Here is a 13,133-nt window from a genome sequence, read left to right on the forward strand (position 1 = left end):
GCGCTGAGGTGTTGGGCCTGAAGCCCGTGGAACTATCGCAATTTGTTCTACCGGAAACCCAATATCCAGAACGAGCAGAGAGGTGCAGGCAGAGCAGGCCTAAAGCAAGGGGCCTCCTATACAGCGCCAGCGAAAAAAAAAAGGTTTCGAACTCCAAACGCGAGCGTTGAGAGTCGCTCGTAATAACCAGCCCGACCTCATTCTGTTGACAACACACAGGGAAAAGCTCTACTTTTTTTAACACGGTACATACGCAAACGCACATATATACGCATATACACTTGCCCCTATGAACGCATCGCACACCCTACCCCTATGAGCACCTTTGAGAGACTGAAAAGCTCTATTTGACCCTTCCTTTAGTTAATATATATTGTATAATATATACGCTGTATAAATTATTTTAAAGAGAAAGTATAAATTCGAACTAGAATTCTAAAAAAAATTGAGCACACGCAAGAATTTGAAAAAAATAATCATAGATATTGGAAAGGGTTCGTGGAAATGAAAAAATTTCATCGATTTTAAAAAAGTTCATCATCTCGAAAAAAATTCACAAACTTGGAAAAAGTTCATTGATTTTGAAAACAAATTCATAAATTTGGAAAAATTTCATCGATCTTTAAAAATAAGTTCATCAATTTTGAGAAAAATTACATTGAATTTTAAAAAAGTTCATCGCATTTGAAAATTTCATCCAAATTTTAAAAAAGTTCATAGATTTTGAAAAAAGTTCATCAATATTGAAAAAAGTTCATGAATTTGAAATAAAATTTCATCGATTTGAAAAAAAAGTGTCAACGAATATGAAAATAATTGAATTTCAAATAAGTTCATAAATTTTGAACAAAAGTTCATCAAACCAGAAAGAAGAGTAAATATAAAAGAAAAAATAAAATCAAAAATAAAAAAAAAGAAATCAAAAACAGAAAAAAGAAAAAAGAAAATCAAAAAATAGAAAACAAAGGGGAAGATAAGATGAGGAAAAGATGGAAGATATCACATCTAGTTGCGTTGGCGGGGTAGTTACTGCAGTCTTCAACTAACCAGGAAGACCCTGGTTCGACCACAGTAGTCTTGTTTGCAAAATGGCCTATAACGCACACCTAAAGCACCGAATTGGAAACGCCCATGATATATCACCAAAGAGAGTTGTAGAACGAGCAGGCTCATAAGCCCAATCGAACGTAGGTACAGCAGCCCGCTCGAGCTCGGGTTGCAATGGAAGAGATAATTGATGTGTCCATTGAAATATCCGTCAATGCGGTCCAACAACATCCGAATTATGCCCGGCCATGGCAGAGAGGCGCACACCAAGGTCTAGCAGAAACGTTGCGTACTTTAGACTTTATATAAGGATAGACTTTTTCGCTATCTTATTCCGAGAACCACCTAAAAGGTTCCACCAACTCCAACTACAAGAATAAAATAATTTCATTTAAATAAGAAGTCCGCTTGAATTAGTCTCGTACGAATGGATCTCTTAATTGTTGAGACGGTTGCCCAAATGCGGTATATACCTACTAATAAAGTAAGAAACGTTTCTTACCATCGTATTTCGTTCGATTTCATCGGTCTGCCTCGCCCGGCCAGTTTCGTACATCCACAGTTTCGGAAGTCACATGGGTCAGAATTTGAATTTCTGTCATGGGCCGGTAAAAAAGTTGCTCCTCCTTATTCATGTAATTAATAGTCTTTCTTGGCTATGTAGATAATTTAAAGGCATAGCTCAGTATCTAACTGAACTCTCAAATACCACACGAACTCTCAGATTTATTTTATACACGGTTCGATGCACAGACACATTCCCTAGTAATTCTCTAAATAGAAATCATTCTTCTCTCATAGTAGATGCAAAGAAGTCAATGCGTGCAAAACAGTGCAACAAGGGTAAAAGCCCTTAGACTAGTCACAATGGATAGTAACATAGAGTAGTAACATGGTCATGTTACTACTTTACATTACTACCTTTATAATGAGGAGTAACATATGTGTGGTAACATGCAACACTTCATTTATTAGGCTATAGACTTATATTGCCTTAGGGCCTGTTTGGTTCCAATAAGTCACCTGACTTATAAGTCAGGTGACTTAAAACCAATGACTTATAAGTCACGCCTGTTTTGTTGTCACCTGACTTATAAGTCACTTGACACATCTTCCCACACCAATCAACATCATGCATGTGATAGGACCCACGCAAAAGGGGTTGACTTATAAGTTTTAAGTTGGGGTGGAGCAACTTATGACTTATAAGTTGGGGTGACTTATAAATCGGGTCTGTTTGGCAAAATAAATCACTTTTTTCACTTTTCGATTTATAAGTAGGTGACTTATTTGAAACCAAACATGCCTTTAATATGTGTGATGTTACTCATACTAGTAGTAACTAGCTATGTTACCACATGCCTCTTTTTTTTCATTTATTGCTTGCCACATCATCTATTTTATCTAGATATGTGTGATGTTATTAGCTATGTTACTCCTACTGTGGGTAGTCTTAGAGGCGAAGATGCTTTTATTTAGGGTTGCATGCATAGCGGCAGAGTACCAGGAATGTTTCTTCAAAGCAAGCATGCAAGCACCCAACCAAGGCATCGGGTGGTCGCGGGTCGCCTCTCCCTGCTGATACTTTAAAAATTCAATGTTGATGGGGCCTTTGTACCTGGACATCAACACGGTGCGTGGGGAGTCATTGCCACGAACAATAATGGAGGGTTGGTGGCTCCTAGAGCTACCCAGGTGATGCATGTATTTTGATGCTTTTGGCACTGAATTGCATGCAGTAGAAAGGGCTTTGGAATTGGCGGCTGAACTTGGAGTGGTGTGATTTGTGGTACTATACTGGTTAAACAAGCTCTGAACAGGCGTGCAATTGACTTCTCCAAGGAAGCCCAAGTGATCGAGGACGTCAAGATCCAGAATAGATTGTGGTTTTTTTCTTGTGTTTTCTCGCACTGTAAACATGAAGCTGACAAACCTGCTCACTGTCTAGCTCAGCTAGGTCTAGATCTCTCTGACGGAGAATTTCTTGTTTTAGATGATGATGTTTCAGCTTGTGTAGCCCAAACTGTTTCGTAATAAAGCTATGTGCTTTGCCCTAAACAAAAAGAAGAGGAGAGACCCTCTTCTCTTTCTCCCGAAAATGATACTCCATTCGTTTTGTACTAAATCAGTGACCCTTATTTTGGATCAGAGGAAGTAAATGATAAAGAAAATTACCTGGGCAATGCCTGATGCAAATCTCCACGAGCAGCCATGAACTCTGCTATGCCTGATGCAAATCCTTCACATCTTTTCAGCAGGCCAGCAGACGGATTTCTATTTTACGAAAAACTACATCTGTATATGAGAAAAAAATCATTAACTGGAAAGAGTATATATGTGTATAAAGAATAAAGAAACAAAAGACAGAGATGAGAGACTATACAGATGTAAGTGTGTCCAAACTCTCATAGTAGCTTGAATGCTTGAATTTTGCTCTATGGCCAACAAGAGTAAGATCCTCTTTCATGTTTTTTCTCCATTCATTCATAGGCGGAGCTCTATTGTTGAAGATTTCGGCATTCCTTTGAATTCAACTGTGCTAGCCGCCCATGATGAGCACCTCCATAGCTATACTCTTACGGACCTTGTGAAATTCTAGGGTAATTTCGTCACAAAAGGAGATTCCTCTATTCTTATATCAGGTAGCAAGGTTTGCCAACAGTCTTTTGTGCAGATTTGCAATCCCAGAAAGAGTTGCAACAGTCTCTCCTCAACCTCGTCTTGATAGTAAACACAATTATAGCTCGGCATATGAAAGGATTTGTGCTGAAGGAGAAGCGGCATGATTTCTATTAGCCTGGACATCACAGACATGGATATCGGTGTGAAATAAGCATCCTGAAAAACAGAAAACTGGGCAAGTGCATAATAACACTAATAATAGCAAACTCACAGCTGGTTGGATGCTACTCCTCGTCTTACAAAACCGGCGCCAATACCTCCGCTCTCTGTCATGATTTTGGGCTGCTCGATAGTTTTCTCTCCACGTTGACCAGCTGTTGACATGGTTATATGTGTGCGGCCTGACTGGGAGGGAGTAATAAGAGCAAAAATGTCTACAGCCTGCAGAGATGTACTCATATATAGTACCCTCTGGTGGAACCGGTGGCGCAACAAAAACTAGAGTACCTGGTGGGGTACGTGTTCGGGTTCGGTTTGGAAACCACATACAGAGATGTACGTGTTCGGGTACGTGCCTTTGGGCTCTTAGGAAACCACGTACAGAGCCACTTGTGGTAAAGACAAATGGCTATTGGCAGCGGCTATATTCGTGCTAAGCCGTCCAGCCTGTAGTAGTGCTGCAGCATTGAGTGGTATCCATGTCTTCTGCCTAATGTGCTGTCATATGCTTTCCATTAGATAATCACATGATAAGGAGAGCTGGTAGGTTACTCCGCCCAACGCTCCTCATTTTACGATATTGTTCTGACGGAGAGGATGAATAAGAAATGGAAAGCCGAAGGGCGACGACCTCGATCCATCCTTAACCCCATCGAATGTAAGTCTACAAAAATATGTGTCCAGCAAGGGAAAATCATTTGAATTGGTTTTGGCTTTCGTTTCAGTTCCATTAATTACCGCTATCTGGCTGATGGCGTGGATCGCCGTTTTCCGGCCGCCGAGCTTCAGCTCGGTTGTGTTCTTATCCTCCCCTTTTATCTTTGCTGCTGGCCGGGTTTCGCTCCTGCCGACGTGGAACTGTGGGAGGTCGTCGTAAGGAGACTGCGGGCTCTAGTCCTCTTTGGAGGTGGATTAGCCGAAGATAGTAGGGTGTCATGGCGTTCAGAACGAGGATCGGGAAGCATGCAGGAACGACGGCCGTAGTATTTGTCGGATTCAGGGAAGATGAAGTACCTGGGGCTACCCCGGCCGGCGTTCCACGAAGTAATTGACACTCTGGGTCATTGCTCAGGTCTACAAAGCACGGTGCGTGAAGATCCTCCTCCTCCCCTGGCAGAGGAAGTCTGGCTTCATCTCCGGTGGACGTAACGCGGCCAAGGTGGTAGGCGGAGAGCGGCAACGACGTGAATCGGCATGAAACATTTCCACGGGGATCTCATGGTATATTTTTTTTTTACTTCTGTGTCTTTTTGCTTAGAGCATCTTCAACAACCGCCCAACGCGCCGCACGCAAAAAACCACTTTGCCGCGCGTCCATCGGCAGCGCTTGCTCCAGCAGCCGCGCTAAAATGCAGCGCGCGTAGCTCCAGCAGTGTGCAAAAATACAGCGTGTGCGACTCTCGCACAAACAACATATACATTTCAAACACAAACAAAAAGATCAAACACAAACAAAATAAATCAACAATAAATAGTTCAATTTCGTTATTACAACTCAAACAAATAGTTTATAGTTCAATACAACAAATAGTTCAATAATACAACAAATAGTTCAACAATCAACATCAAACGCACAAATCATGATGTCTTTGTCGGCCATTCCAAGCCCACCACTTCTCAATGAGATCCTTCTGAAGATCATCATGCGCTGCGGGACGTCGAATGACATGATAGAAGGCAACAAAACGGGCCACCCTTTCAGCCCCCCGCCGCACTCGCACGGGATGTCCCAAGAGCTCGTACTGAGAGTAGTCTACATCTTGGCCACGCTCATTCTCGATGCTCATGTTGTGCATGATCACACAAGCGTGCATGATGTACCAAAGCATTTTTTGATCCCAAAATCTAGCCGGTCCTCTCACAATAGCAAATTGGACTTGCAAAATCCCAACAGCTTTCTCCACATCTTTTCTAGCCGCCGCCTGAGCATTGCGGAAATCAAGATTTTTCTTACCTTCCGGTTTGTTTAACGGCTTCACAAATGTTTGCCACTTTGGGTAGATGCCATCCGCAAGATAGTAGCCATAGTTGTATGTCCGGCCATTTGCTACAAACTGCACCGGTGGCAAATCACCACTTGCAATGTTATTCATCAGTGGTGACTGATGTCATTCAAAGATCCAGGCATTCCAAAGAAAGCATGCCAAATCCAAATCTCTTGATCGGCCACCGCTTCAAGGATTATATTGGAACCCTTTTTTGGCCGTGGAATTGCCCATGCCGTGCCATTGGACAATTCTTCCAACTCCAATGCATGCAGTCTATTGAGCCAAGCATACCTGGGAAGCCGCGAGCTTTGTTCATCTCCAATAGCCTTGCGACATCTTCAGCATTGGGAGATCTCAAATACTCCTGGCCAAACACTTGGACAATTCTGACTGCGAAGCGCTTGACACACATGATGGCTTGGCTCTCACCCATGGCCAAGTGATCATCAACTAGATCAGCCGGGATACCGTATGCCAACATACCCAAAGCGGCTGTCACCTTCTGAAAGGTGCTATGCCCGAGCTCTCCGGCGGCATTCCTCCTTTGCTGAAAAAACCAGTCATGGATCGCTAGTTTCTCTGCAATGCACCTGAACAACTCGGTGCTCATCCTAAACCGGCGATGAAAGTACGACTCCAGGTACGTGGTATTCTCCACGAAATAGTGCCTCATCAGTCTGTTATGGGCATCGATCCTATCCCTTCAAATTTTCTGCCGACCCATAACCGAACCATCGTGCTTCGGTTTTTTCAGCAGTGAGCGGCCAGGCGCTGATCGTCGGAGGACTGCCGCACACGAGGGGCGGCGGTGACTAGAGGGAGACGGAGGAAGCCGCTGCGGCGCGGGGATAGGCCGGGGAAGCGCCAGAACAGTCGCCGAAATAAATGGGGTGGCGCGGGCGGCGGCGGCTGGGTGGGATAGGTGAAGTTGCGAGCGAGCGCTCGAGAGTCTAGCACGCGGGAGCGGGCACAGCAAATAACCAGATATGCTGCGCGCGCGGTTTTTGCGCCTCCGCTGGAGCGCCCGGAGCGGTAGCGCGCGAGCAAAAAGCACTGATTTTTCAGCGCGGCGCTTATATAGTGCGGTTGTTGGAGATGCTCTTAGACATATGCATTTTTTTAATTTTAGAAAAGGATGATTACCCCGGCCTCTTCATCAGAATGATGCATGCAACCCTTTTATTAATCTAGATATCCAAAAAGTCTATAATACAGAACAAGCTCACTCAAAGCTGGAAAAATAAAAAACTAAGTAAAAAATATGCCACAACCGGAGAAAATAGGACTAGATTACTAAACACACCTATCTTATTACTGGAACATCATCCAAACCGGTTGTAGATATCCCGAGCTACCATCTCCCATCAGATAGACCTAGTAACCAAAGGCTCCCTAGCTTTCACACGAATGAGTAGCGACAACGTACGGATCCAAGCAGTGGCCCCATAGATAAACTGCAAAAAAATTATGCAAGTTTGTCTGTTAAAAACCATATCGTTTCTACAGTTCCATATAGCCCAAAGTAATGCACATACTCCTATCCGAATATGTCTCACAATATTTGTCTCTACTCCATTTTGCCACGTCCCAAGTAATGTGTGAATACTATTTGGATGGGTCATATTAAAGGCTATATGAACTGAACGGCATAATAGTTTGGCCAGCGGACAATCGAGAAAGAGGTGTTTGATGGTTTCATCTTGATCACAAAAGCTACGCCTTTGACTACCCTCCCAATTACGCTTTGCCAATTTATCCTTAGTCAGAACCACCTCCTTGTGAACAAACCACATGAAGACTTTGATTCTTGACGGGACCTTGATCTTCCAAATATATATCGATTTCAGAATCGAACCGGAATCAATTAGATCCAAATACATAGATTTCACTGAGAAGATGCCATTCATAGTTAATCTCCAGTGAATACAATCAGCATCATCAGAGAGGTGAACATCCATCAATCTGCTGACCAGATGTAGCCACGCGGCCCATCGATCTCCTATCAAAGATCTCCAGAATTGAATATTCAGAGGGTTGGACTGTAACACTGTAGCAATGTAAGCCTCCTTACGTTGTACAATTTTATATAAATACGGATATTGTGTGGCTAAAGGCATCTCCCCTAACCATGTATTTTCTCAGAATCTCGTTGAATTACTGTTTCCAATGATGAATTTAGTTCTATGAAAGAAAGCTACTTTCGTTCTCATCAACCCCTTCCAAAAGGTAAATCATTGGGTCTAATGGTAACATGGGCCAAGGTCTTAGATTGTAGGTACTTATTACGTAAAATTTGTACCCATGTTTCTTGAGTCTCCACAGAAAGCCTATACAGCCATTTACTGAGCAAACATCTATTCTTCACCTCTAAATTTTCAATCCCAAGACCACCCTTGTCCTTCGGCCTACAAATGATGTCCCATCTAGTAAGCCTGTATTTCTGTTTTATTTCATCACTCTCCCAAAAGAACCGAGATCAATAAAAGTCCAACCTTTTCCGTACCCCTACAGGTACTTCAAAGAAGGACAAAAGGAACATTGGCATACTCATGAGCACTGAATTTATTAGTACTAGCCGACCTCCGTATGACATAAGCTTACCCTTCCAGCAGCTTAGTTTCTTTTCAAATTGATCCTCAATACACTTTCACTCCTTGTTAGATACCTTGCGATGGTGAATTGGTATGCCCAGATAACTAGACGGTAGGGTACCTAGTTAACATCCGAACAATTGTTTATAAGCATCTTGTTCATCTTTGGCTCTCCCAAAACAAAACAATTCGCTTTTGTTAAAATTAATCTTCAAACCCGACAATTATTTGAATAGGCATAGCACAAGCTTCATATTTTCTGGACATGAAAATAATGGTATCATCAGCATATTGTAGTATGGACACCCCACCATCTACTAGCTACTAATCCTCCTACTTGGCCTTCCTCTTTAGCTCTTCCTATCAAAATTGCCAACATATGCGCTACTATGTTGAACAAGATAGGAGACATCGGGTCCCCCTGTCTTGGACCCTTATGTGTCTGGAAGTAGTGACCTATGTCATCATTCACTTTAATCCCGACACTACCTTTTTGTACAAATGAATCGACCTGCTTCCTCCAAGAATCGTCGAATCCTTTCATAAGTATGGCCTGCTGGAGGAACGACCATTTAACTTTATCATATGCTTTTTCGAAATCCACTTTGAAAACCACCCCATACAATTTCTTTGAGTGGATCTCGTGAAGTGTTTCATGTAGTACAGCCACACCCTCTAGTATGTTTCTGCCCGGCATGAAAGCTGTCTCAGTTGGTTGCTCTACACTATGTGCAATCTGCATCAATCGGTTTGTCCCATCTTTAGTAAAAAAATTGAAGCTCACATTGAGCAGACAAATTGGTCGGAACTGCTCGATACACACTGCCTCCTCCTTCTTTGGCAACAACGTTATTGTCCTAAATTTTAGGTGGAATAGCTGTAGGTGGCCACTAAACAAGTCATGGAACATCGGCACAAGGTCATCCGGCCTCGCACCTTATTATTCTTCATCTGTGGTATGGCCTCAAACACCTCTTTATCCGTGAATGGTGCAGATAAAATCTCATTCTCGTCTGTCCCGAGCTGAGGAATATCCCCAACTATGAGCTCGTCCATAGACACAAAATTGTCATCGGGAGCCCCAAGTAGTTGTTTATAATAATTAGAGATATGAAATTTTAGGTTCTCGTGTTCTGCAATTGTACCCTCATCCTGCTTAAGCTGGAATTTTTTCTTCTTTCTTTGTTTCCATTTGCAATCGTATGAAAAAACTAGGTATTGCCTCCCCTTGGACAATCTGTCGCACTTTAGCTCTAAGTGCCCATTTCATCTCTTCTTCTCTCAGAAGCTCTTGCAATCTCTGCTTAGCCTCCATTTAGATGCCGTTCATCCTTATCTGATAAAATGGATTCGGCCTTTAGATCAAGTTCATTTATAAGGTGTATAAGCCTATCCTTTTCCACCTTATAAATCCTCATTTTCATTTTTAGCCCAACCCCTCAGGAACTGCCTCAAGTGCCTAATCTTATTTTGCCATTTCTCAATATTTGACCTCCATCCTATGGCCTTAGCCCATTCCCAGGCAATCTGGTCAATAAAGCCCCCTCTCTCAAACCATGCTAGTTCGAACGAAAAGATGTTTTTATTCCCCGCATGCATGTGTCGCTTCCCTAGAGTAAATAAGCAACAGTGTGTGATCGGAAATTCCTCTCTATAAAGCTTGGACTGTCACCAAAGGAAACTTGTTCCCATTCAATACTGGTGAGAACTTGATCCAACTTCTCGTAAGTTGGATTCGGTAGTGTGTTTCCCCAAGTAAACTTTCTGCCTGAGAGTTCTATCTCTCTCAGGTCAAGACTTTCGATGATAGTGTTCAACAAGAATGATCATCTGCCATCAAAGTTATCGTTATTATTTTCGTCTCTCTCCCTAATAATTTTAAAATCACCTCCAACCATGATTGGTAATCTCTCATCCCCACAAACCCACACAAGGTCTGCTAGGAAGTCTGGCTTGAGCCGCCCCATATACTACAACTAGCTCCCATTGGAACCCATCAACCTTCGAGTGCACCCTGAATTTGACGGCAAAGTCCCCCAGCACTATGTTACATACTTCTAGCGTCTCACACTTGACCCCAAGTAAGATCCCTCTAGATCTTTCTGTTGGGGGTAGACAGTGCCAATCAAAGTCAACACCACCAGATAAGGTGCCAAGAAATTGTGATGTAAAATGATCCCTACCAGTCTCAAGTAAGGAAATGAAGTCCAACTTATGTTCTAATGATGCTCCCACAAGGAACCTTCTTTTAGCCAAGTCTGCTAGACCTCTGCTATTCCAAAAGATTCCTTTCATCTTTTATCATGAAATTTCTTTGCGGTCCGTATTCCCGCGCTTCTGCGCATAACAGATGCAGGACATATCTTCCTCTTCCAAGTGCGTTTTGGATGATCCTGTGTAACCTCTCGGTCCATATAACCGAGGTCATTTTGCATGCTCAAATCTGGTTGTAGGGCGGAATATACCCCTCTGAAACCGTATCCGCATCCTCTTCCTGTAACACAGACGATGGTACTAAAAATCCTCACAGAGGCATTCTAGTGCCCCAACCACTAGATAATTAATGTCAGAATTAGACACATGATGTCCTACGTGAATCTCATATATCTCAAGTTAAATCGATATGAGCGGTTAACCTTTCTCTTGAAAAAGCAGATAAATATGTCTTTTTAGATATTCCAATATAGACTACGTACGAATGTATATAGACGTATCTTAAAGTGTAGATTTACTCACTTTGCTCCGTATGTAGTCTATATTGAAATATCTAAAAAGACTGTATGTTTAGAAATGGAGGGAGTAATAGCAAAACTCTAGATTGAGACCAAACGAAACGATACAAGGTAGAGTAGAATAGAAAAGGGCCTACGAAACCAAAAGTGATATTCTAAGCCCAAGCTCATGTGAGCTTGGGTGAACAGTAAAATAAAAAAACATATTTCTTTATGAGAAAGATTGACAAATATTTTCATAGATTGCAAAATTTCAGCATGAAATGACATTCGTGTAAAATGTGGCAAAAGAAAAAACAAAATCGATGCCAAAATGCCTTTGAAAATAACATTTTGGAGCATCGATGGTTTTTTCGCCACGATTTCCATGAATATCATAAAACTATGAAATTTTGCAAGCCACCAAATTTTGTCAATGTTTCATACAAAAAATCAGATTTTTTTTTATTTTTTTTATTTTACTGTTGAGCTTAACTACTCAGAAAAAATTATACTTGGTCCGGCTCTGCAATCAATGACCCAGGACAACAACAAACAGACAGCTAAATGAACTCCAAGCCTGGGGCACTGGAGCAAGTATAATATGGTCGTGTAAGAGAATCTACCCCCGGAGCCCTCATATCGCCCCCAAAGGCCTCCTCGGTCGTTTTTCGAATAACAAATTGACACCCAAAATAACACCTCATATAGTCAGCCCAAATGTCAATGTTTACCGGCACTCCCCAAAATCAGCCCATATCTAGGGAGGATATGGACGGTCCGTCCCCACTATATCCCCATAAATACCTCACCTGGACCAAATGCTAGCCAAAATCCTCACTCTCCTTGATCACTGTGTCTTCACTGCCCTTCTCCTCCCCTCCACCATAGCCGGCTCTAGCATCAGATCCGGCAGCGAATCCGGCGCAATCGATTGGGAGTCGCTCGTCAAGGAGCATTCCAGCTCACCCGTTGTGGATGATGAGGACCTCACGCTCCACATCGCCCTCCACCAGTCATGGATACACATAGGCGGGAGCTCGAGCTCTGCGACTTTCCCAGTGGCTTGGTGGGGCAGCTGCAGCTCCGCACTAACTCGTGGCCGCACATCGCGGTCAGTACCTTCCTTGGTCATGAAGTGGGGCGACTAGTGGCGCCTAGTACTATGACACCCAAGTTTTTATTTGGATTTTTTTTCAAAAGATTTTATTTGACTTGAGGGGAGTGATTTAGACTTTTTTTCAAGAGGACTCCCCCTCTCAAATATTTTTCTTTATGGCAAAAGTTTTGTTTGGATTCACCAAAGATCTGTCTTTGGCCTTGGGAGTTCTTGCTCTTCATTTGGGCTCAAGACAAAATGGTTTTCATTTGGGAAAATAACCTTTGAAAATCTTTTTGAAAATGCACTATGGCTTTTGGAAAGTCCTTTGCCTCTTTCAACTATTCCTTCTTGCCATGGCATTAGTGCAAATGCTCTCTCCTAACCTTTCCCTCACCTTTGGATCATGATTTGCATCAAATCCAGCAAGTTGAACCTCCCCATGTGATCATTTCCATTCAAATTCTATTCAAATAAATTTTTGTCTTCTCTTCTAGCACTTGGAGATTTACAAAGGAACTCCTTTTTCTGTTTTGATTTTTGCCACCAAACCTTTTTCCCCTCCTAGTCCTTTGAACCCTCAACCTAGAACCATGAAGATCGACTGGTCTTCAGTTCAAAATTTTCAAACTACATCTACTGCAAGTTTGGACCAGATTTGCCAAATTTGGTGAAATTCATTCAAAACCTTCTCCAAAAATTCCAAGTAAAATCATGCAGCCTCTGGGTGCATTGAGTGGTCATCTCACCAAGTTACAGCTCCAGAAAAATTTATCTCTTTACCAAAACCTTCTGTCGAACACCTGCAGTGCACTGTCTTTGTCACATTCAGATGTTTCAGAGAATCAGTTCAGTG

The sequence above is a fragment of the Triticum aestivum genome, chromosome 5D (assembly GCF_018294505.1).
Source record: "Triticum aestivum cultivar Chinese Spring chromosome 5D, IWGSC CS RefSeq v2.1, whole genome shotgun sequence".
Taxonomy (NCBI): Eukaryota; Viridiplantae; Streptophyta; class Magnoliopsida; order Poales; family Poaceae; genus Triticum; species Triticum aestivum.